General features: G+C 34.5%; 1 long non-coding RNA gene across 1 annotated transcript in view; it reads right to left on the reverse strand.

Annotated features, from left to right (window-relative positions):
* Positions 1-1,326: 1,326 nt before the first annotated feature.
* LOC141461662 (uncharacterized) overlaps positions 1,327-22,251 on the reverse strand; it is a 117,746-nt gene continuing 96,821 nt past the window's right edge. Inside the window, exon 3 of the long non-coding RNA XR_012462987.1 lies at positions 1,327-3,581. This is a non-coding gene — a long non-coding RNA (uncharacterized lncRNA). The remainder of the gene's footprint in view (positions 3,582-22,251) is intronic.

The raw sequence follows: 22,251 nt of genomic DNA on the forward strand, positions 1-22,251 counted from the left end.
AAGTCTTTTACAAACTAAACGAACCCAATAGTAGACGCTAAAATATTCCAAAAATCTGTTTTGAACGATCTCACGACCACCTCATATTATAATTAACGTAATAACATAGTGGGGTTTACTAAAGCTTGCACCTAGATGTTAGAAGTATCAGAATTTCTTGCACCTTACAATATTGAGGACATGCTCAAATCAAATGAAGTCATCGTTATAGATTCTACAGAATGCAGAACTCTTAAGAGTTTATTTATTTTGTTTATATGTAGTGGGCTTTTATCCAGGGTAACAGCAATGTACCCGGGCCTGACGATCGAGCGAGCCCGGAAACGGTAATGAATTATAAGGTATCTAAGGAATATTGCACTGCTAATAACTGCCTGTCTTCTGCATCTAAAAAAGAAAAAGGAAATTATAAAAATGCCACAAATATTATGATCAATTACATGGGTAGCCAAAATGATGGCATTTGTTTAATATATACCCTAATTGGATTTATAATTGATATATTTCAGAAATAAACGGAACCATTTTCAAGAAAATTCTAACATAATACGATAATATTCTGTACAGTAATAATTGGCTAAACGATTTACCAATTTTGGAATTTAAACAATGCTAGGAATGTCACATGATATTATAAAAGCGGTAGGAAATGTAAATTTGCGGTGTTACATACAGTAAGTTAGTATTTAAAGGCCCGCAAAGCTGTGTTAGTAAAAGCGGTACTGGATTCGATCTTTCTTTTATCCTCAGTCTTGTGTTACTAAAAGAAATTAATGGCATAAGTATGTTCGCTATCCCGTTCTGTCCAAGAAACTCGAAGGGAAATTAGAAGGTAAAGTCTGCTTTAAAAAAATTACCCATGTTTTTCTATTTTTAAAGAGGTAGCCCCTTTGAATTCTATCTGACTGTTTTTCCTTTAGAAATGTACTACAGTTTTTTTGTGTTCATTGTTTTTTTAATGGGCACTATTATTTCCTGAATATACAGGGTGTCCCAAGCTATATGGATAACGACTTTTTCTTGGAAACTAAGATAGCTAGGAAAAAACTAAAAAATACGTGTTCCCTTAGTTTTTTGTTAGGAATCCAAATTTAATTTGTAAATTTTTTTCAGTGCTTCCAGAAGCGAGATACAGGCACCAACTTCATTTTTTCAAATGGGAAGGTGCGGTTTTTATTTCAGAAATAGATTCCTCTATTTTTTTTAAAGAAAAATTTACTTGAACGGTTTTTTTCTGTGAGCGATATTTTAGAAGTTATGAATGAAAACATGATTCTTATAAGAAATGTTAAAATGATAATATTATAACGGTTTTTTGATTGAATAAGAAGAAAAGCACTATTTTATTATAAATTTTAATATTACAGATCAAATCCGGTGAACGAGGTGGTCACTGAATTCCCCCCGTGTCGATATAACAGGCCCATCAAATTGCCTACCGAGATATCTCTTTACATGCCTGGCGGTGTTATATCGACACGGGGGGCGATTCAGTGACACCTCTCTCACCGGATTTGACACCTATGGACTATTTCCTTTGGGGATACCTGAAAAACAAGGTGATTGTTCATAACTTTTTTCTTTCTTTCCTTATTTCTGCTTACCTAAAAGCATTTCTAAATCTAGGTGCATCAGAATCAAGCCGGGTTGGCATCTGTAGATGAACTAAAGCAGAGAATAATAGATACGTGTAAGCCGGTTAAAGCCGAATCTATTTCTTTGGCAGTAAGGGACAATTGGCAGGAAAGAGCATGTCTATGCATCTCTAATGGTGGAGGCCAGTTCGAGCATGATCTGTAATATTAATGAGGAGTAAAATTTATAATAAAATAGTACTTTTCTTCTTATTCAATCCAAAAACCGTTATAATATTATCATTTTGACATTTCTTATAAGAATCATGTTTTCATTCATAACTTCTAAAATATCGCTCACAGAAAAAAACCGTTCAAGTAAATTTTTCTTTAAAAAAAATAGAGGAATCTATTTCTGAAATAAAAACCGCACCTTCCCATTTGAAAAAATAAAGTTGGTGCCTGTATCTCGCTTCTGGAAGCACCGAAAAAAATTTACAAATTAAATTTGGATTCCTAACAAAAAACTAAGGGAACACGTATTTTTTAGTTTTTTTCTAGCTATCTTAGTTTCCGAGAAAAAGTCGTTATCCATATAGCTTGGGACACCCTGTATATTGCATTAGTGTAAGCGCCTGTATACTGTTAAATGTGCAATAGTGTGAATGCGTGGTAATCAGCTCAAGTTTGCCTCGGGTACGTTAAACCCAAGTAGTCAACTATCTCTGCAGGACCTAGAATGTGAATAAATGTTTTGATTGTCAGCGTAGATATTGTTCGTGTTGTTTAGGCTGGGGATACCCGCAGGGACGCCAAGATCCCTGAAGAAGTAGGCTAGTTCACTTCCCCCCTACGGGGTACTTTAACTTTTAACATACGAACAAAACAATAGGCCGACAAACTTATACCAAAATTCCAACTGACTACAAAAAAAAAAATTAAATACTCGTAAATTTAAAACTTGATATGTATTACAGAAGCAAATATTATACAGTTAATGTATAATGAAGTTATTACCATTATCGTTGGTTTTATCCATCTTACCATGCATATTTCTTGTATCCAAGAAAGCCGGTTTAGTTCTTTTATCCATAATCAGGCTTAGATTAATCAGTTTATTGCAGAGATTTTGACTTTACTTACGTTACTGTCTCGTACTGCACTTGCTGACAGTCAACAACAGTACGTACCTCTCTCAAGAAAACCGAGAAACCAACAAATAAAAGCTAGAAACTTGCCATCTCAAGTTCTAGTCACACAAAACTTTCTCTAACTGTAATTTTTTCAAAATTCTAATTTGGCGTGATAATATATTAATATTATAATTTAAGGTTTACGAACAATCTGAGGTCTTTTGGCGCTCGAAGCTTTTTTTTCAGTGTACTACCGATATCTAGACAGTATTCTTTCGTTAAAGACAACTCTATCTAACGGCGGACAGTGAGCTGTAAGAAGCTCCTACGAAGAGTAGAAAATCTAAGAGCCCAGCTGCTGGATTCGAACCCTGAATCCAGTGCAAAAGAATACAGTGCACTAAACTATTGGGCTAGTCCCTTTTTTAAACCTATTATTATTACAAAAGCCAGCTAAAATTTAGTAAAATTTTTAGGATTGTACGAAAATTTGGTATGAGAATTACAGTTTAGGTAACTTGAGAATGTGCTGACTTCGCATATTTACTTCCATGCACACCAGCCAAGTACGAGATCAATCGATAGCTCCATGATTTCGCCTAAACTATAAAAGATACACAATTAAAAATATCAAAAAAGAAGAAGAAAAACAAAAAATATGATAGAACTATAGTAATAATGACAATAAAAAAAAATAAACTTACTGAATATGAAGTACAAAGTAATTATGCGTGTACACCTGGTCGACTATCGCAGACCGGAAGCAGGCTGCTCGTTACCTTTACCTCTTACCAACATCCTGCCCGGTCATTTACAATTAAAATGGTTGCAATTAATACAGCCTGCGTTTCAGACATGATGTACCAACGAATTTCTAAAAACAAAAAGCAAATATCTTTGTTTCAATTTCCACATTAATAGTAGTATAACTAATATTTCATAGTGACATAAAAGTAATAAAACAAAAAATAGGGTTATAAAATACTTTCACGGCTAAATTTTGATAAAATTTAAATTGTCTTTTAGTAAAGTAAAGTAATTGCCTATTTTTTCAGGCGGGCTTTAAGTCCAAACTACCAAATTAGGTGTCGTGGACGGAGGCGACTAGCAAACATACTTTACTGTGAATTTCTTTTATTAACCATTAAATAAAATCCAAGGCCTAAGACCGGGGAATCGAACCCAGTACCACAATACATATTAGCTTTACAGGTCTCGCCTCTAACCGCTCGGCTACCGTGGCGTCTAAAAATTGACTTTTAACTTCAACGTTTCAATGAATGGAAAATTTGGTGGACGGTGATAAAGTCACAGGAAAAAAATAATTAAAAAAAAAGTTATAGTTGTATCACAATTTAATTAACAATGATCACTGTCATGACTAGAAGAGTACTCCAATTGGACCTTCGTCCAGAGACCACGTCAATGCTCCAAGAAATACCTGAACTCACTGCCCGTATGATGGACAGACTGTAATACTTACAGAACTCCCCATTAAAGTATGCAAGATATTCTTAAGTTTTTGATCTTAAGAGGATCGAAGGCAATTTTTTTCCCCCCTTTAGGGGGCCAATCGATTAGGATACTAATGAAGAAGCAGCGGAAGTCTGGATAGATCTCTCTACTATTTGCTGTTCTTGGAGCTTTTGGCTTTGGAGAAAGAGAGCAGTGTATTGTGGGCCAGCATTGGAGTCCAATCCGTTAGCCACTACAAGTCAACGGGCATATCGTGCACAACTCGTAAGAGACACTGCCGGTTAAATGTCGCAGGTTGATAGACTTGGTTCGAAGCTGAGTGCGCAAATGACGTCAATTTTTAAAATTTATTTTAACGAATGCTTTCTTTAATACATAAAGTGTTTTATCCCCCTAAATATAACTACAATAGTTATAATAGTTTAAATTTTTAAAGTATTTCCTAGCTAAATTCCGAACAGCCAAATACATAGGTAGATACACTAACGAAGAGTTTAAAAAAATACGCAGAATGAGTGCTAATATTGATTGCCCTGTCACTTTAATCCAGTGCCTCTGTGATTGGGATAGTAATAATATAAGTATTATAAATATATAAGTTAATAACAATATAATAAAAATAAAAATCATAATATTAACTGAATAAACAACTTGCTTTTTTGCAAGTCGTTCAGCATGCGTAAGAACCACACTAAAATATCACAATCAATAAAAGCAAAATGAAATACATTTGTAACAGTTAGAGGTGAAAACAAAGATGAAAGAAAAATAAAATAATGATGGAAAACAATATTTTAAGAACGTAAAAGAGTAACCTATTTCGCTGTCAATATAATTAAATTACAATTGCAATTATTTAATACTAATTCACAAAGATGCTAGATTATATCCTAAATCTCTGCTCCAGAACTATTCTAAAAGGAATAAATGTGCTTGCATTGATTGAGCTGCATTCTTCAGAAAAATTATATTGAAGTATTTAAATAGATCATTTTCTTGTATGCACCACTGGCCAGCCGTAATATCATACAAATTTTGTTGCCATATTACATATTTCAAGAATTGGTTAACATTGCAACTAACTCGTAAAACATAATTCTAACCGTTCACCGTTAGAAGTTTTTATTTTTTTTTTTAAATATGATTTCGATCTTTAGTTTTGAATTTGTCGTATTGGTAGTGATGACTAATTGCACTTAAGTATAAAACGTGCAATAAAAGTACTGGAATGCACGCCACAAGAGCAAAGACAAACTTCTGTATGCACAGTGATATAAGTTCATCCAGCATCAGAAACAAAGTGAAAGATAATCAAAGAAAAAGATATCAATCAAAGGTAATTTGCTTCAGAATGCAAATCTCACGAAGAAAAAAAAAAAGACAAGAAATTGGAGGTAAAGAAGCAAGTATTGCATGAAGCAAATTGCAGCTTTGTAATTATTATTTTTTGTAATTATTGAACGATATATATTTTAATTTGTGTATTTGTCCATCTTAGCATTAGAATTAATAATTAAATAGGCCAAATATCTTAGGGTGTCGAGGATGCTAAATAGATTGGTGGACGTAAGGTGAAAATTAAAGCTTTTAATACAAAAAATTGTAGAGGATATTGTTCAATTGTTAAAGCTACATCCAAAAGTAATTAATAATAAAAGAACACACAACAAATCTGAAGTGCAGTATGACTAGACTTACGAGGGTCGTTTGAAAAGTCCGTGCAAAGTCAGAGAGTTAGCACTACTGGCGCGTATCAAGGTTATGTTTAGTTAGTAGCATCTCTTGGAAGAACACACACCAAGTTTCAGCCAGATCGGTCTATTTCTTTGTGTTTGGCATTCGTTTGAATCGAGGAAGTCGAGTGATTTTCAAAAAATGGACGAAAAAGAATTTCGTGTGTTGATTAAACACTACTTTATGAAAGGCAAAACGCCTCAGGAGACTAAAGAGAAGCTTGATAAACATTATGGTGACTCTGCACCTTCGATTAGAACAGTTTATAAGTGGTTTCAAAATTTTCGGAGTGGCCATATGGGCTTAAGTGACGCTGAACGTTCTGGACGCCCTGTTGAGGTTACTACTCCAGAAATCATTGATAAAATCCATGATATGGTGATGGATGACAGAAGAGTGAAGGTGCGTGAGATTGCTAATGCTGTGGGCATCTCGAATGAACGGGTACATAATATTTTGCATCAACATTTGGACATGACAAAGCTATCCGCAAGATGGGTGCCGCGATTGCTCACGCTTGACCAAAAACGAAATCGTGTGAAGTGTTGCAAGGACGGTTTGCAGCTGTTCCAGAAGAATCCGCAGTACTTTAAGCGTCGTTTCGCTGTGGATGAAACATGGATACATACTCCTGAGACCAAAGAACAATCTAAACAATGGATTACCAAGGGGGAATCTGCGCCAAAAAAGGCGAAGACCGTTCCTTCGGCCGGAAAGATTATGGCGACTGACTTTTGGGATTCGCAAGGAATAATCCTCATCGACTATCTGGAAAAGGGTAAAACTATTACAGGTGCATATTATTCATCGTTATTGGACCGTTTGAAAACCGAGCTGCAAGAAAAACGCCCACGATTGGCCCACAAAATAAGTCCTTTTCCATCACGACAACGCACCAGCTCACACCTCAGCAGTTGTGGTCGCAAAATTAATGGAAATAGGGTTCCAACTCGTTTCACATCCCCCCTATTCTCCAGACTTGGCTCCCTCGGACTACTATTTGTTCCCCAATATGAAGAAATGGCTGGCGGGAAAAAGATTTTATTCAAACGAGGAGGTGATTTCAGAAACGAATGGCTATTTTTTTCAGACTTGGACAAATCCTATTATTCGGAAGGGATCAACAAACTAGAGCAGCGTTGGACGAAGTGTATAAGCCTAAAAGGAGACTATGTTGAAAAATAAAAAAGGTTTACCCCAAAAAATTAAGTAGTTTTTATTTTTGCACGGACTTTTCAAACGACCCTCGTACTCAGATTATTCATTAAATATTCAGAAAATTAAAATGTAAATGGAGATGTTGTCAATAGTTAAAAAAGTAATATTTCAACACTTAATAAATATAACTATCAAAAGATACTTCTAAACAGAAATGGTCGAACGGTAAGAGACAAGTTCAATGGTCATTTGTTGAAACGTTTGTCAGATATTTACATAACGGTCGAGTCGTTGACATGAATGCCCTTCACAGGAATGCGGGCGATTGTGAAAATTGTTTAATAATTTTAGCAGACAATAAATATTTAAATACAGTAAAGACAGAAATTTTATAAAATAAATTGTATTCAGTCATAATCATATTTTGCATTTTTTGATTTTGTTTTTAATTTGTTGTTTCACCTATTGAAGTACAATTCTGTGGATTGAAACAAAATACTGGTTGGTATCAGGCATTTCTTAAATTACAATTTTCAAGGTACAAACTAACACTTTTGGGGACTCCGAATTTGGGGGAAAAAATACTGATTTCTTACTAACTTTATGAAGTTTATAAAACTGTAACAGCATCCCTAAAATGATATAGAAGAATACTGTAAATAATATGATATAAACCAAAAATATCGGGATAAATCTAGGCCCTGAAGAAGTTGTCTAAATTCAATTTAACACTAAACCTACCGACATTTATGCATAACTATTCCTACCGTGACCGGTCAAATGACCGCACTTTAAAATCATTTAAATTTCTTATTTTAGAATAAAGATAATAATTATTTAACAATGAAAAAGCATAGTTTCTTTTGTTTAAAAATAAATCTCGTAGATTTTACTCTTTTTTGCATCATTTTTTATAATTACAGGCTTCTCGATTGCACATTTCCCGCATATGTATTTTTTACAGTTTAGACAGGATTTTCTAGTCTTATTTCCTTTGCAGTATCTTATTTGGCTATTTTCCGACCACTTGTTCGTGTACTAATATTTGTCATGCTTTTGCAATGGTAACACAAATTTTGCCTTGAAATTTCACTTCCGGTAGTTTTTGATACAAAATCCATGCATTTATCCCGGGGCTGAGTCTAGGATATTGAAAACTATTTGTTGAGGCCATCTCCGAGATTTTCCACGGTTATATTTCTACTACGAGCTGTATACATTTCTGCTAATTTCAGAGCGACAAACTCCCCAAGCGGAACTCTGCTTTCACGTTTTCCCAAATGTGGAAAGCCTTTTATTGCATCGAACGCTAGCCAACATTTGATACCAAATTTGTCCTGTTTGTTTGGCATGTACCGAGTAAATCTGCATCTTAACTTTGTTGGGAACAAACGTCCTTGGAAGAGATATATGCTCTTGGTTAGAACAGTTTTGATTGTTCTCTACGAATTTGTTCCAAAATTTAGAAATCAAAGCAAATTTATCGGTTTGTAAGCGATTATTTCTTTGATCCACTCGAATAAACCTCACAATTTCCTTCTATACATTTCTGCTCACAGTGTTTGAGAAGAATGCTCGTCCCTATTTTTGTTCCAGTGAAAAGGGCAATATCGTACATTTTTCGCCTCATATGCACCACATGCAAACAATAATCCGATAAATGCATTATCAAATTGAGTTTACGAGAGAATTCTGTTACAAAAAAATAAATAATAATAATAAAATAAATAAAATAAAATATTAAAATAAGTAAATAAAATGAAAATATTCAGCCGGTCAAATGACCGGTCGCGGTAGTTAAGACGGACTACAAATTTTTCTCAAAAATCAAATATTAGGAAAAGAAGTGAATATTAAAAAAACAATTGTATACATATTTTAGGAAAAGTAGTGAAGTTTAATGGCGGTAAGATGACGCTGTAATTAGAAAATTTAAACCAAATTTAAAAAACGGTCAATTGACCGGTCGTGGTAGGTTTAGTGTTAAAACCCAAATTCAATAAAGTTATCGAAACGGCCAAAAATTCTTGATTTATTGACCCAATCATAGCAAATATAGATCAACAATATTAGAAGTTATTTTACCGTTTATGAGATAACTGCCACCTCAATTATTAATTCAAAGCTTGTAAAAATACCTCCACAGTGTATTGAAAAATCCATATAGTGAGACTTGATCGTCATTTAGAGAGATGGCACAATCCGATAACGCTAGAGGTCTGAGAAAATATGAGAAATAATAGCGTTATAGAGCTGGGCGATCTAGCAGTTTCTATTGGTCCAAGCGAATGGAAAATCAGATAAATAGTATACTGAATAGAGAGATAGATTAATTTTTAAAAGTTTTCATCGCGAAAAGTATCGCGTAATAGAATAAATCACTGAACATAAATCTCGCCAATTATTTAGTTTGAATTAAAGTATTTAAGACCAAACTAGACGGCTGCATTGTGCTGCTATCTTCAGAACAATCAATGTACTTGAAAAAAAAAGATTATTGTTCTGCATGCGGTTTTATAATAGCATGAATATACATTTTCCTGGGACTTTACGTTTCCGTTCAGTGAATGGAGACTGACCGTATACGTCATTTTAGCTGTTGAGTGTACAGTGGCGCTGAACTCGGACGTTTATATGAACTTAGCTACTTCTGATTAATCAAAAATTAATTCTTAGCCAAATGAATTATGATTCGAAGAAAAAAATTACATTAATTTCTACCCAAAATGAGTAAAACATAAATAGAATATTATACAAGGTATGCCGTGCATGCCACAGCCATTATACCAATGAGATAATGTTAAATTACACTTGGATGAATATTGCTAAGTGCCCTGGTCCTAAGTACAAAAGAACCTGCTTAATTCAAGATTTTTTTGGTTATATAGCTTTTTTTTTTTGTTTAATTCTAAAAAAAAGACTTGGAGAAGTATTTCAAGCAGAGACGTTAATTATAAATGTATTATTTAAGGTACAAACTTTTCGAAGCATGTCCATTAGTGAAACGCTCCGTAGAATACGAAACGTCACGGCTGGTGAGTTTTGTGTTGAGAGCAACAGGCTAAGAAGAAAGTGCGCACAGACTTCTAGTCCATAAGTTTGTTAGAGCTACATTACACTGGAAGAGACTGTGATGTCCAGCAACAGATATTTCTTCTCTAGCCATGATAATCATGCACTGTACGCCTGTCAACAGTGACATTCACTGCACGGCTGTCAACACCAATCTAAACCATTCCATGGATCCACTCAAATGCACAGCCATTCTCTTTGGTAAGAGAAAAATCTATCACAAAATTTTCTCTTACTACACTTTATTTTATTTACTTCTCGAAGTTTGAAGAAAAACGGCCGTTGTGGTTAGCGAAGTTACAGAAAAAATATGAAGCGTCATCAACTGAAGAGATTGGATCCGTTGAAGGTTGGAACCGTTTCGCTGGATTTGAAAGTTCTATTGGGTTTATGTGGGTTTTAAAGCCTAATCGTATATTTAGTAAAAAACCAGTTTGAATCTGTTGTCAAGAAGTCTTTAGTACAGAGTCTAAAGCGATTGTTTAGTTCTTGAAGGTTAGAAAATTTTCTGTTCTACCATTTTATCTTGATTCTCCATCTATCTTTCCGTAAATGGCAATGCTTATCTTAGTTAAACTTATCTTACTCTTCGAGTGCTAAGTATCATGTTTGGTAGGTGGTTGCAAATTTGGGGATTATTAGACCTAACCTTTTTTTGGGGGGGAGAAGAGAGGATCAATAGTTTTACATAAATAGTCACCTCCAAGAACTAATCTGTTATCTTCTTCTTAGCCGACTGCCTCATCCACCCAATTGTGTAGGGGTTTTCCAAAAGGATTGTCAGAGATTCTTTGGCCACTTTTGATCTTTTGAACTTTTCGGGGATGTGAGGGATTGGCCCTCATTGTAGTGGCCCCATTTAGGCCTCTCTACGCCTCCTTTAAAGCTCTCCTAGAGGGATCACTTCCTAGGAAAGGTAGGCCCAGCCCCTAGGTTATATACTATTTGTGACCTTTGTGTTGTGTGCATTTTATGCATGTACTGTTCTAGTAAAGCTTTGTGGCTGTGGTAAACCGTGGGGTCGCTACTCCCCAAGTGTCTGCATGCAATAAGACACCCCATGCGGGGTCCTATTTGTATGCTACGCAAATTTTATATGCTCATCAACAGAAAGAAATGTGGTTAAAATGGGGCTACAGCCCACAAATCAAGGGTATCATAATGCAGATTGTTCGACAATTATTTTTATTGTTTATTAGGACACGACAACATCTGAGATTTTTGAGGGCCAGCTTCCGTACTAAGAGGGGTTGGTGTAATGGTTATGAAGTGTGGATTTGTAAGTGGGAAATTAGATACTTTTTATTTGTTAGAAAAATTGTTGATAATAAAGTACGTGCTACCGCCTCCTCCGTTCACGACACCTAATTGGTTGTTGAACTTTAAGCCACGCCTTAAAAAATAGGCGATTACTTTACTTGAACATGATGTGAATTTCTGGTTAAATCTTTAAATAAAAGATCAGCCCGAATGCAAATAAAGCGCATCCTCTTTAAAAACAAAAAATTGCAGTAACAGAATGTGTAAGTGTGTCACTCACCAAGAATTTTATTTTATTTTTCAAGAAATGAACAAAATAGGCAAAAAAGCAAAAAAAAAGATGGAGAATGATGACTTTGGATGGTTTAGAGAGCATGGCAAGTGTCCTTGGGCTAGCTTCGGTAATTTTTCATGCTACGCAAATAGTGTTTCCACTGCAGTAACTACAGATTTACATCGATGTTAGTTTATTCCTGGCCACAGTAATGCCCAATTCTGTCACATCACTTTTAGGAGCAAATTCACCTTTTCTAATTACATTAGCCATACAGCTGTTCGCAAAGTAGGCAGCTACAGTCTTCATTTTTCAAACAAAAGCAATTTCACCCAGTTTAATTGATTTTCATATTATAACCTATAATTTTAACATTTAACGCTCCTTACTTATTTATTTAATGTTTTGCACCTTAATATTATACATATAGTTAGATCTTTACTTTGTACAGATGTTAACAGTACTTCTCGATAGACAATTTTCTTGTAAAAGGTTTCAAATAAAAGTCTAACGCAATTGTTACGGAGAAAACTATCAGGGCGCCTTATTTTGAATTGCTTATCAATAAAGAGTTTTTGGTTACTTCTTATGAAAAAATAATTGCCTATTTTTTTAGGCCGACTTTACGTCCAACTACCAATTAGGTGTCGTGGACGGAGGCGACTAGCGAACATACTTTACTGTAAATTTCTTTTATTAGCCATTAAATATAATCCAAGGCCCAAGACCGGGGAATCGAACCCAGTACCACAATACATATTAGCTTTACAGGTCTCGCCTCTAACCGCTCGGCTACCGTGGCGCTTTACTTCTTATGCATTTTGCCATTTATTTACGAAATAGTAATAGCTCATTGTAATATTCTAAGAGGGAGATATTCAACATGAATTCCTGGAACTAACCAGTCGCTCCAGGAAAGCCACAGAAGGAGCGTTGACTAGAGTTAACCACAAATTAAGAAGTTGGAAGCGTTCTATGGTAGGTTATTTAGCTGTTCAATTTAGCCACTCTAGGAAAACCTCAAGAGTAAAAGAGTACCCTAAAAACAATTTTGATGGAGAAGTAAACCTCAAAATATTTAAGACAGAAGAACTTACACGATTTTGAATAAAACAATAAACGAGTCGAAAGGCTTAGTAATGAAGAAGTGATTCAAATACAATATAGTTCACAAAAAATGATATGACGCTAGGATTCGAAATGTGGGTGGTTGAGATAAAGTGATGATAAAATTATTAATAAAAAGATGGCGCAAAAGATATCCAATTTATGGGTTATAATGGTTAATTTTACTTATAAACTCATAAGCCAATCAATTTGCACCGTAAATGAGTTTAACCAATGAGGTGAGTATAACAAAAGATAACCTACCGTCATTGAGGTATTCCATTAATCAGCTGATACTATGCCTACCATATCAGCTATAATTTATGAATTAATTTACAGAGCATTTAATGGTAAATATATTTATTTGCTGAAAACAAATTAAATTGCCTAAAAGAAACATATTTTCTTTTCAGTATTGATTGGATAAATATTATCTATTTGATAAGTGATATTCTTACTCCAATCATTTTAGTTTTCCGTGACATTATCTAATTAAATACCATTCATGCTATAATTTTTCTTCGGTATTTTGAGTTAATTGTTGACTTGTCTTGTTTACACTAAAGAATCGTATTCGTGCCCAATCTTGTTTATACCCTGGATAATCTAACTGATCAAAAAACAAGTTGAAAAATAGAATCCACAATCAACTTATTGAAAAGAACGCGTCTAAATTGGGGTCGGCCATTTTAGTAAACGGAAGAAAATTGGCTAATAAGAAAATCAACCGAAAATTAACTAACTGGAGACTATGCTACTGGAAATAGTTTAGTAGTTAGTAAGAAGTACAGTTTACTGTCAAGAGTTGGTGAAGTTTTTGAATGTTACTTTTTTTAACTATAACAGTATTTGTGGTTGGACTAGGTGTATTTGATAGAAAATGAGCCGCAGGAGCAAGGTTTTGGAAGGATAAAAAAATTAAAAAAAATAAAATAGCCAAACAGTGGGTAATGGAGGACATTAAGGCTTCATGATGACTGCCCCCGCGTCACAGACAAAACTTACACCGTGAATGTGACTCGCCTTGCTCTTCTCATTCTATCTATCTCGCTTTGGCTCACCCACAGATTTCCCAGCGCTCTGCTTGGGAATTCTCTGCCCTCTACCATCCAGCTACATCACACAACTTTATAAAACTTGGTTCACACAAGTCATTAAACACTAATGAGCTATTCTAAAAAAACTTCAAACTAACTGTTACAGAAAAATCACTAACTTTTTAAAAAATCCGTTTATTTTATTATTATTTTTTTAAAAAACAAAAAAAATGATTAAGTTTGCCAAACTAATAAATAAAAAAAAATCTGGCATAAACACTAACACTACAGGGATAGCTATGCGGTTAGCGTAATGGATTCCCACGCGGAGGGCCCGGGTTCGAATCCCAGATGCTGAACCCTTAGATTTCCTCTTTCTAAGGAGCTTCTTACAGCTCACTGTCTCCGGTGATGGACAGTGCTTGTCTATAACTAGAGAAAACTGTCCGAAGGCCGGCAGTGCCACTGAAAAAAAAAGCTCCGGGCACCAAATCACCTCAGATGTTGGCGAGCCTTAAATAATAGAAAGAAAAAGACTACTAAAAACTTTCTTAAGGTTTTTAACCCAAATTTTGTTTACAACCTCCGAATTAAGTGATATTTAATTCCTACCAAAATTATGAAGTTTGAAAAATCATTAATTTGCACTGTAATGTAAGCCTATAGAAACCACTCTCTAAGAAATCATCAGAAAACCCGTTGTGTACGTTTAAAGTTTCAGAAAAATCCTAGGAACCAATTTTGAAAAATAAAAAATTCAAAACCAGAGAAAATCCATTGAGAAGCATGTGTACATTAGATTAGATTAGACTAGGGCGGCCTCAGGGCCTACGCCACTGCGACCCCTTTGGGTCTATTGTGGCTCAGCATGTGTACATATAAGAGTAGAAGATTTATATGCTTTCGATCATTACACGAAGTTTAAATAGTAGAAGCTGTTCACGAGATAAATTAGTGAAAAATCAATTGTAACTGAAATTGGCAATAATTTTGTCCTCTTTTTTGGATCAATGATTCTGTAACCATTAAACGATTAACAATATTCTACAAATAATAATAATAATAATAATAAATAGTTCTAGTGTTTTCAGTGGCACTGCCTTGGTGTTGTGTTGGACTCAAAGCTGACGTTTACAAAACACATCAATTCAATTTGCAACAAATCGCTTGGTATTTTGTGTAGCTTATTTCCTCTGTTCAATAAAACTTCAAACTTGAATTTTGTAAATAAAAAGTTAATTTACGACCTGTATATTCGGTCTGTATTGCTATATGCGGCCCCAGTCTGGTCTAATACTTGCCCCACAAACTATAAAAAATTACAACGCGTGCAGAATAAATGTTTGAGATTGATTGGGTCCTACCCTCGCTGGACACCAATCGACTACATGCATGCCACACTTGATGTGGCCAGTGTCTCTACGCAAGTGTACCTTCTTTCAGAAAAATTTGTCAGCTTGTGTGAAGCCAGCACACACTTGTATGTATCCAATATAGTTAATTACGATCTAACATCTCTTGCATACAAAAAATACAAACATAAGAGACTAAAACATATTTTGTTTTAGTACTGTTTATTTGTAGTTAAGGTTTTTTTTTTCTTCTTTTTTCCTTAGTATTTAATATTAATTTTTCTTACTTTGTGTTATTTTAAGCTCTGTTGAGTGTATATAGGCACTATCGCCTGAAACCTCTTTATTCCTGTAAATATGTACATTTTATAATTTGATTTGAAGCCAATAAATATAAATTTAATTTCAGTTCTAGTGTAGTAAAACTGTTATGATATTCGATAATATAAAATGTAAAAACTGCTGAAGATATAAGAACTTTGTATGATCAGGGATATGATTTAGAAAAAAAACAGTTTTTCCTCCATCATTAGATGTCAGGTAAGATGGTACCACTTTCTAGCAAGCTAAATATTATGATCAGAGTGACCACGGTGAGTTGGTTAGGGCTAGAGTTTAGAATTCCTTCTAAATTTCACCGAAGTATGCATCAAATCAACCTTTATAGATCGACAAGTACGATTTAGCGAACATTACCGAGTTAATGTCTCTGAACAGGTCTTTTAATTTAATTAAAAATGGATACAGATCATGATCTCAGTTCTATACTTATTCTAGAAGCGCTCATATAATAGAGAAAAATCAATAAGCAATAAACCGAAGAGTCTGATCGGTCATAATTCGTGACAGTATGTTAAGAATATAAAAAGTTAAATTATTATAAGTATTGAAATACTGGTAAAGAATTATGAGGTGTACTGTTTGTACACTAATCAGCTGACCCAGCAGTAGAATTTCATTGTTTGCTGATGAACTGCAAAATAGGTTTTATAGTTAGTTATAGTTTGTCTCTAATATTGCACTATTTCTATTTGCTATGAGTTATTTTTATCAAACAATAGAAACAAATAAGCTTGAACTCAAAAGCTTCTAAAAGATTTTGAGAGAAATATTTATAAAACTGAGTAAAATTTTCACAAGTTTTGGGGATTCCCTAAAAATTGTTTTCAGTTTGTGAGAACCGTAATTTCTTAAAAATTAAAAGTTACTAACTCCAAAACTTGGTATTCCATTTTGGCTTCTGATTCCCAAAATTTTCTGTCTAAATGTGTCCACCAAAGTACGACTTTACTGTAGCAATTTCTTTTTTTTTTTATGCAATTTATTCGAAAACGGTTCCATTTTCTTTATAAATTTCATACATTTATTGATGAATGTAATTGTTTCAACCATTTTTCTTTTTTTAAACACTAAAAATCTACTTCAGCAAAAAATTAATGATTCTTGCACCAGCAAGAAACAGCAAGTGAGCTTTTTGCAGTATAGATTTCTGTGGTTTTATGGCATTCCTGTGTTTGGTTACAGTTTCAGTCATTTTTACGTTTACAATTTGGCCAATATTTTGGTATTTAATTCTTATATCATTATAGCGTGTTATAATCATTGTAACGGGTTCCAGCATATACTACTAATGATAGACAGCGTTTTTTGTAACGAGAGAACACTGTCTGGAGGCCGACAACGCACTGAGAAGGCTACAGTCGCCAATGATGGATATTAAGTGGGCTTTAAGTTCATAAACATATTGAAAAAATGAATTCAAAGCTATGTTAAAATAGGAAAGAGATTGGAATTAACATTTTTGTAACGTGGTTTTATTTAATTTTTCAGTTTTTCTTTCAAAAAAGCATTAATTAGTGGTAGAAATTTCATAAAGTTCTATTTTTAAATTAAGTTAAATTCTAGCAGTTAGAATACTGTAATCAAACTGTTTTTCTCCTTTTTTGATTTCCAAAAATCAACGGACATTATTCCTCTATTTTTCCAATTTATTTTATCTATTATAATTGATAATTATAAGTTTAAGTTTACGACTGAAATTCTACTTATTTATAATTAATTTCTTAACGTTTTAACTTTATTATTTATATTCTTTAATTTAGGGCGCCTCAATAACCGAGTACATTGGCTCCCGGAGCCTTCTTTTTTCTAGGGGCCCTGCGGATAATGTTCTCTAGTTACAGGCAACAATGAAGCAATGGAACAGTGAAGAAAGTAAGGCCCAATCAGCTGGACCACCCGGAAACCCAATCTAGGAATTCAGTAAGCTAACCATTTTAGGTAAATCTCTTTACTCGCTCAAACCTATTTCTGTAAGTGCAAATGAAAAAACAAAACGAATCAATTCTTCGAGATGATAAGCTTAATTATGCCAACTATTTTAATAAATTGGCAAATCATAAAGAAAACCAAATCTTACAGAACATTTAATTTTCTTCAATTGGTGTAAATGATTTCAAGCTACAAGCTCTCTTTTAGTTAAGACTACTTATTAGAAGGAAATTTAGCGATCTTAGAAAAGTAAATAAAATATGCAATTTTTTGGTAAACAATTGTGTATGAAACTCTGGTTTAGATGCACTTTTTTTTTGTGTTTGTCGCAAATGAAGTACTGCAATTCTATCTTGCACCTACTTACCAACATATTTAATCATCTTTTGGATTTTATACTCTACCCAGAAACAAAGCAACAGTCGAGCCAATGGAAGACGTCATCTTCACCCCGACCAAAAAAATGTCGTCAAGTCAAGTCAAACATCAAAACAATGCTGATTTGCTTTTTTGATGCCAAAGGCGTAGTCCATTCAGAGTTTGTCCCCCCAGGTCAGACCGTCAATCAAACCTTGTATTTGGAAGTTTTGAAAAGATTGCGCAATAGTGTTCGCCAAAAAAGACCCGATTTGTGGCAAACAGGAGACTGGTTCTTCCACCACGACAATGCACCTGCACACACAACCATCTCTGTTACACAGTTTTTGGCTAAAAATGGCATGGTTCCGCTGCCCCACGCACCTTACTCGCCTGACCTGGCTCCGTGCGACTTTTTCTTATTTCCACGCATGAAAAAGGGCATGAAAGGTCACCGATTTGACAACATTGAAGAGGTCAAGAAAAAAACGAAGAAGGAGCTGTCAGCCATTTCTAAAGATGACTACAAAAAATGTTTCGAACAGTGGAAGCACCGGTGGGACAAATGTATTAGTTGTAATGGAGAGTATTTTGAAGGGGATAAGGTTGTTCTGTAAAAAATTTGTAAATAAATAGCTTTTAAAAAATAATTCCGTTTTTTTTTTGGGTACCCCCTCGTACATATATATCTATGCTTTATTTGAGCGAGGACTTGAGAAAAATAAATTTGTTCTCAATTAAAATGCATTCGCAAGCGTAAAATTATGCAATTCGCGGGCGAGTTTTCTTCTTTTTTTTCAACTCTTATCATTGCTCATTAACAGCACGGAATTATGCAACTCTCTTTGATGGGAACTCCGATTTGTTGCCTGTTATACGCGAGAAGGAAGCCTTCATTAAGGTGTACTCTACTTGCAGCTTTATCTTTCCAATTTATATGCAATAGCAACAACAAATCCTTACATTTCCAAATCAATTTATAACTACCAAAATGTGAGTGGTTATTTGTGTTCAGAATATAGCTTTACAAAAGAAATTCGACAATTGGCAAGGTTCTGGACAGTAAATTTACTCAACTAACACCTGTTAGGTGTCGAGAAGTTTATAAATTTCATTCTGACAGATGACAAAAACAGATTATATAGATGGCTGCGACGTCTGGTAAGAAGATTTTTGGACAAATTCGATCAATAGCCAGATCTTTTTCTAAAATCAAATTACAAATTTGAAGTAAATTGGCCAGTCCAAATGTGGCTGTATGAATTGAACGTATAGATTTTGTAGTAAATTAAAAAAATAAACAAAAAATGGTTTCTTGAAAGTGAACATATTTAATATTAAAGTGAATTTCATCTTTTTGGTTCACATTGTCAACTTTAGTTTGGGAATAGTAAAGTAAAGTAATCGCCTATTTTTTCAGGCGGAGCTTAAAGTCCAACTACCAATTAGGTGTCGTGGACGGAGGCGACTAGCAAACATAATTTACTGTTAATTTCTTTTATTAACCATTAAATAAAATCCAAGGCCTAAGACTGGGGAATCGAACCCAGTACCACAATACATATTAGCTTCGCAGGTCTCGCCTCTAACCGCTCTGCTACCGTGGCGGCATTGAACTTTGTTTTTAAGCAAAGCAATCCAAAATCTCACTATATCTAATCCTAAATAGTTTGAAATCAATCAAACTGCGTTCTTTAACTTGTAGATAATTGAAGTATTCATTTTAAAAGCTAAGTTAATATCTGCTATGGACTAGAAGTAGAACCAACTTAGTTCTGTATAGTCTAACCATGGGGCTTATAACCACTAAAGTTTTTGTTTCGTGTCCAATTTCACGTAAAGCCTTGATGTCTGGACTACCTTGCTAGTGATAGCTGGTTAGTGCTAGCGATAGTGAAGCAAGTTTTTGTAATAGGGCTGTTATCGCTAGCTTATTTATCTATTCAATGGGTTTAAAATTGTCCTTTCCTCGTTAAATTTAAAAATAAAAATTAATGAAAATATAAGCACGAAGTCTAGGTTTGAGAATCTTCAAACGCATCATTTAAAACAAAAAATTAAATTGATCTAAGAATTATTATTTGAAGTGCAGATGATTTTAATATGGAATAGGTTTTTCAATTTTGGATTTCTTTGATCGCCTCTCAAGACTCTCCGGAAAAACTTTTTAAAAAAAAAGAGAGATGGTTTAATTCAGTGGTTTTTCCAAATTCCTGCATCACTGACTCCCTTCTAGTTCAAAATAAATTGTCGTCCCCTTACATTTTTTTAAACAGTTTAATTTCATAAAACCTATTCTTATTTACAAAAGTTAATAGATCAATCCCTCACACTTGATTTAAATGGACTCGAACTGAAACATAGGTACAAGAACATTTAATGTAACTATTAGAAAAACGCTCCAAATTACTACAAACGGCAATTATAAAAACTACTAAATTCAATATGGACTTCTGGACTCAACGTGACTGCCAAACGCAAAAAACCTGTATTACAATGAATCCCTACATGTTCTTGCGTTGAATGAGAAGATGGCGCAACTATTCTTTACCGCGACCACCACGAAACCTTTCCTCAACTCCTGGAGCCTGGAGACACACAGAACTCCAGTGGGCCGATTCACGATCCCGTGGTATCATTTCATAGAGACTCTGTCTCCTATTTTAAGGCCTAGAATGGTCACTGGCCCAGCCATGGCCAGCTCATGACTTACGGTTTCTCTACACTCTCCTGTCAGGCTTGGGCTTACTACACCATTCCAGGTGAGACGGTTTTCCGTACAATGTCCCCTATTAGTCGCCTCTTACGACAGGCAGAGGATACCGTGGGACTATTCTCGCCCGGTCCCACACGGAGTAATCAATCCTTACAATCTAAAATCCTACGTCCCTTTTACGAGTACTTCTCAGACCTCTCTATCTATACCAATTTAAAATTCCCTTCGTTTCCGCCAAAGACAAATTCCATTCCAAACTATCCTCCCATTCTAATTCACTTATCCTCAAAAAAAAAACGGAAAACTTTTTTTTTTAGTGAAGTTATTCTTCCGACTAAAGGATATCGATAGCTAAGATACAGCAATTTTGCAGTGAGACAAAATCGAAATAGTTCTTCTAACTTTCTGCAATATTCCCTTTCTGTAATATTTTGTAAACAGACCACTCGGCTGCAACTTCATTGATGCGCTTTACAGTAAAAAATTACATTTATATTTAGAAAGAATTATTGTGCTGAATTCAGTTTTAAATTGGGTGCATTCTGACTATTTAAGCAGTACAGTTAAAGCGGCGTCTTGATAATACTTCAATTTAGCTTCCAATCGAAGGAAATGGCGGTTATTTTCTGGATTTAGACTCTTTCTATTAAATTTTTTTTTACTAAGCTTTCGATATTTAGGGACTAGGTCATCTTCAGGGCTTATGCTTATACATAGGCTTACCATACGTCCCGGTTTGAGATCCCTGTCCCGGCGTTCCGTTCAAACTTGAATAACACCGACACCGCGGCCGATCGTTCTCCCGCGCCCATTTATTAATGTTTTCAGTTCTTAATAATTTTGATTGTATTTCAAATATGAAAAACACAAATTAAGCGAAAAACAAAACGAAAATGAGCCTCTACCTCCCTGTTAAACGACCATCCTCCTCCCACACAATAGACCAAAAAGACTCTACCATTGCCCCTGCTTTACCGGGACCACCACGATACCTTTCCTCAACTCCTGGAGACACACAGAACTCCAGCGGTCCAGTGGTCCTCTTCCTCCTCTGCGTCCAGGTTTGACTCTTCGTAATTATGGTAAGCCTACTTATACACGATTGGAAGAAGTTGTTAACACATAAGAGGTTAGTTTGTCTTCTGTCCTGTCTGTTTAGGTACTCTGTTAAGAATGTTATAATTGTTAATAAGTAAGTACATGCCCCAAAATGACCTAAATAAGTAAAAAATCATCTCTGAAATTGGCCATAGTCTTTCTACCTTTAAACATATTCCTTCGACAAATAAATGCCCTTGAACATGATTCAAAATTTCGATTCCTACATTGTTTAATTTTCCGTTTGTTCAAGACAATTTTTTTTTTAAAAAAAATTATATAGTTTAGTGCTTCTAGGATATTTATTAAAAAGGTTTGTTGCTAAAGCATGTGAAGTAAAAAAAAAGAGTAGAAGTGCTGAATGAACGAGCTTTGCAAAGATAGTTTCAAAAATTCCCAAAATTTGGGAGGAAAGAAAATTCTTTAATTTAAAGTATCGGGTTGGCCAATAAGTTCGTTCGGTTTTTATTTTGGTACAGACTCATTCCGATTTTCTTTTTTTATTTTCGGCGCAAGCGCAGAACTCGATTGTTCATTTGAAAGATTATGTTAAGAGTAACCTTTCTATGGATTTCGGATTAACAAACATTACTATTGTGGCTGCTGCGTAGCTGTAATGATGGAAGAAAATA

Source organism: Rhodnius prolixus, unplaced genomic scaffold, assembly GCF_049639745.1.
Source record: "Rhodnius prolixus isolate KJV_2025 unplaced genomic scaffold, Rpr scaffold_12, whole genome shotgun sequence".
In the NCBI taxonomy this organism is placed as follows: Eukaryota; Metazoa; Arthropoda; class Insecta; order Hemiptera; family Reduviidae; genus Rhodnius; species Rhodnius prolixus.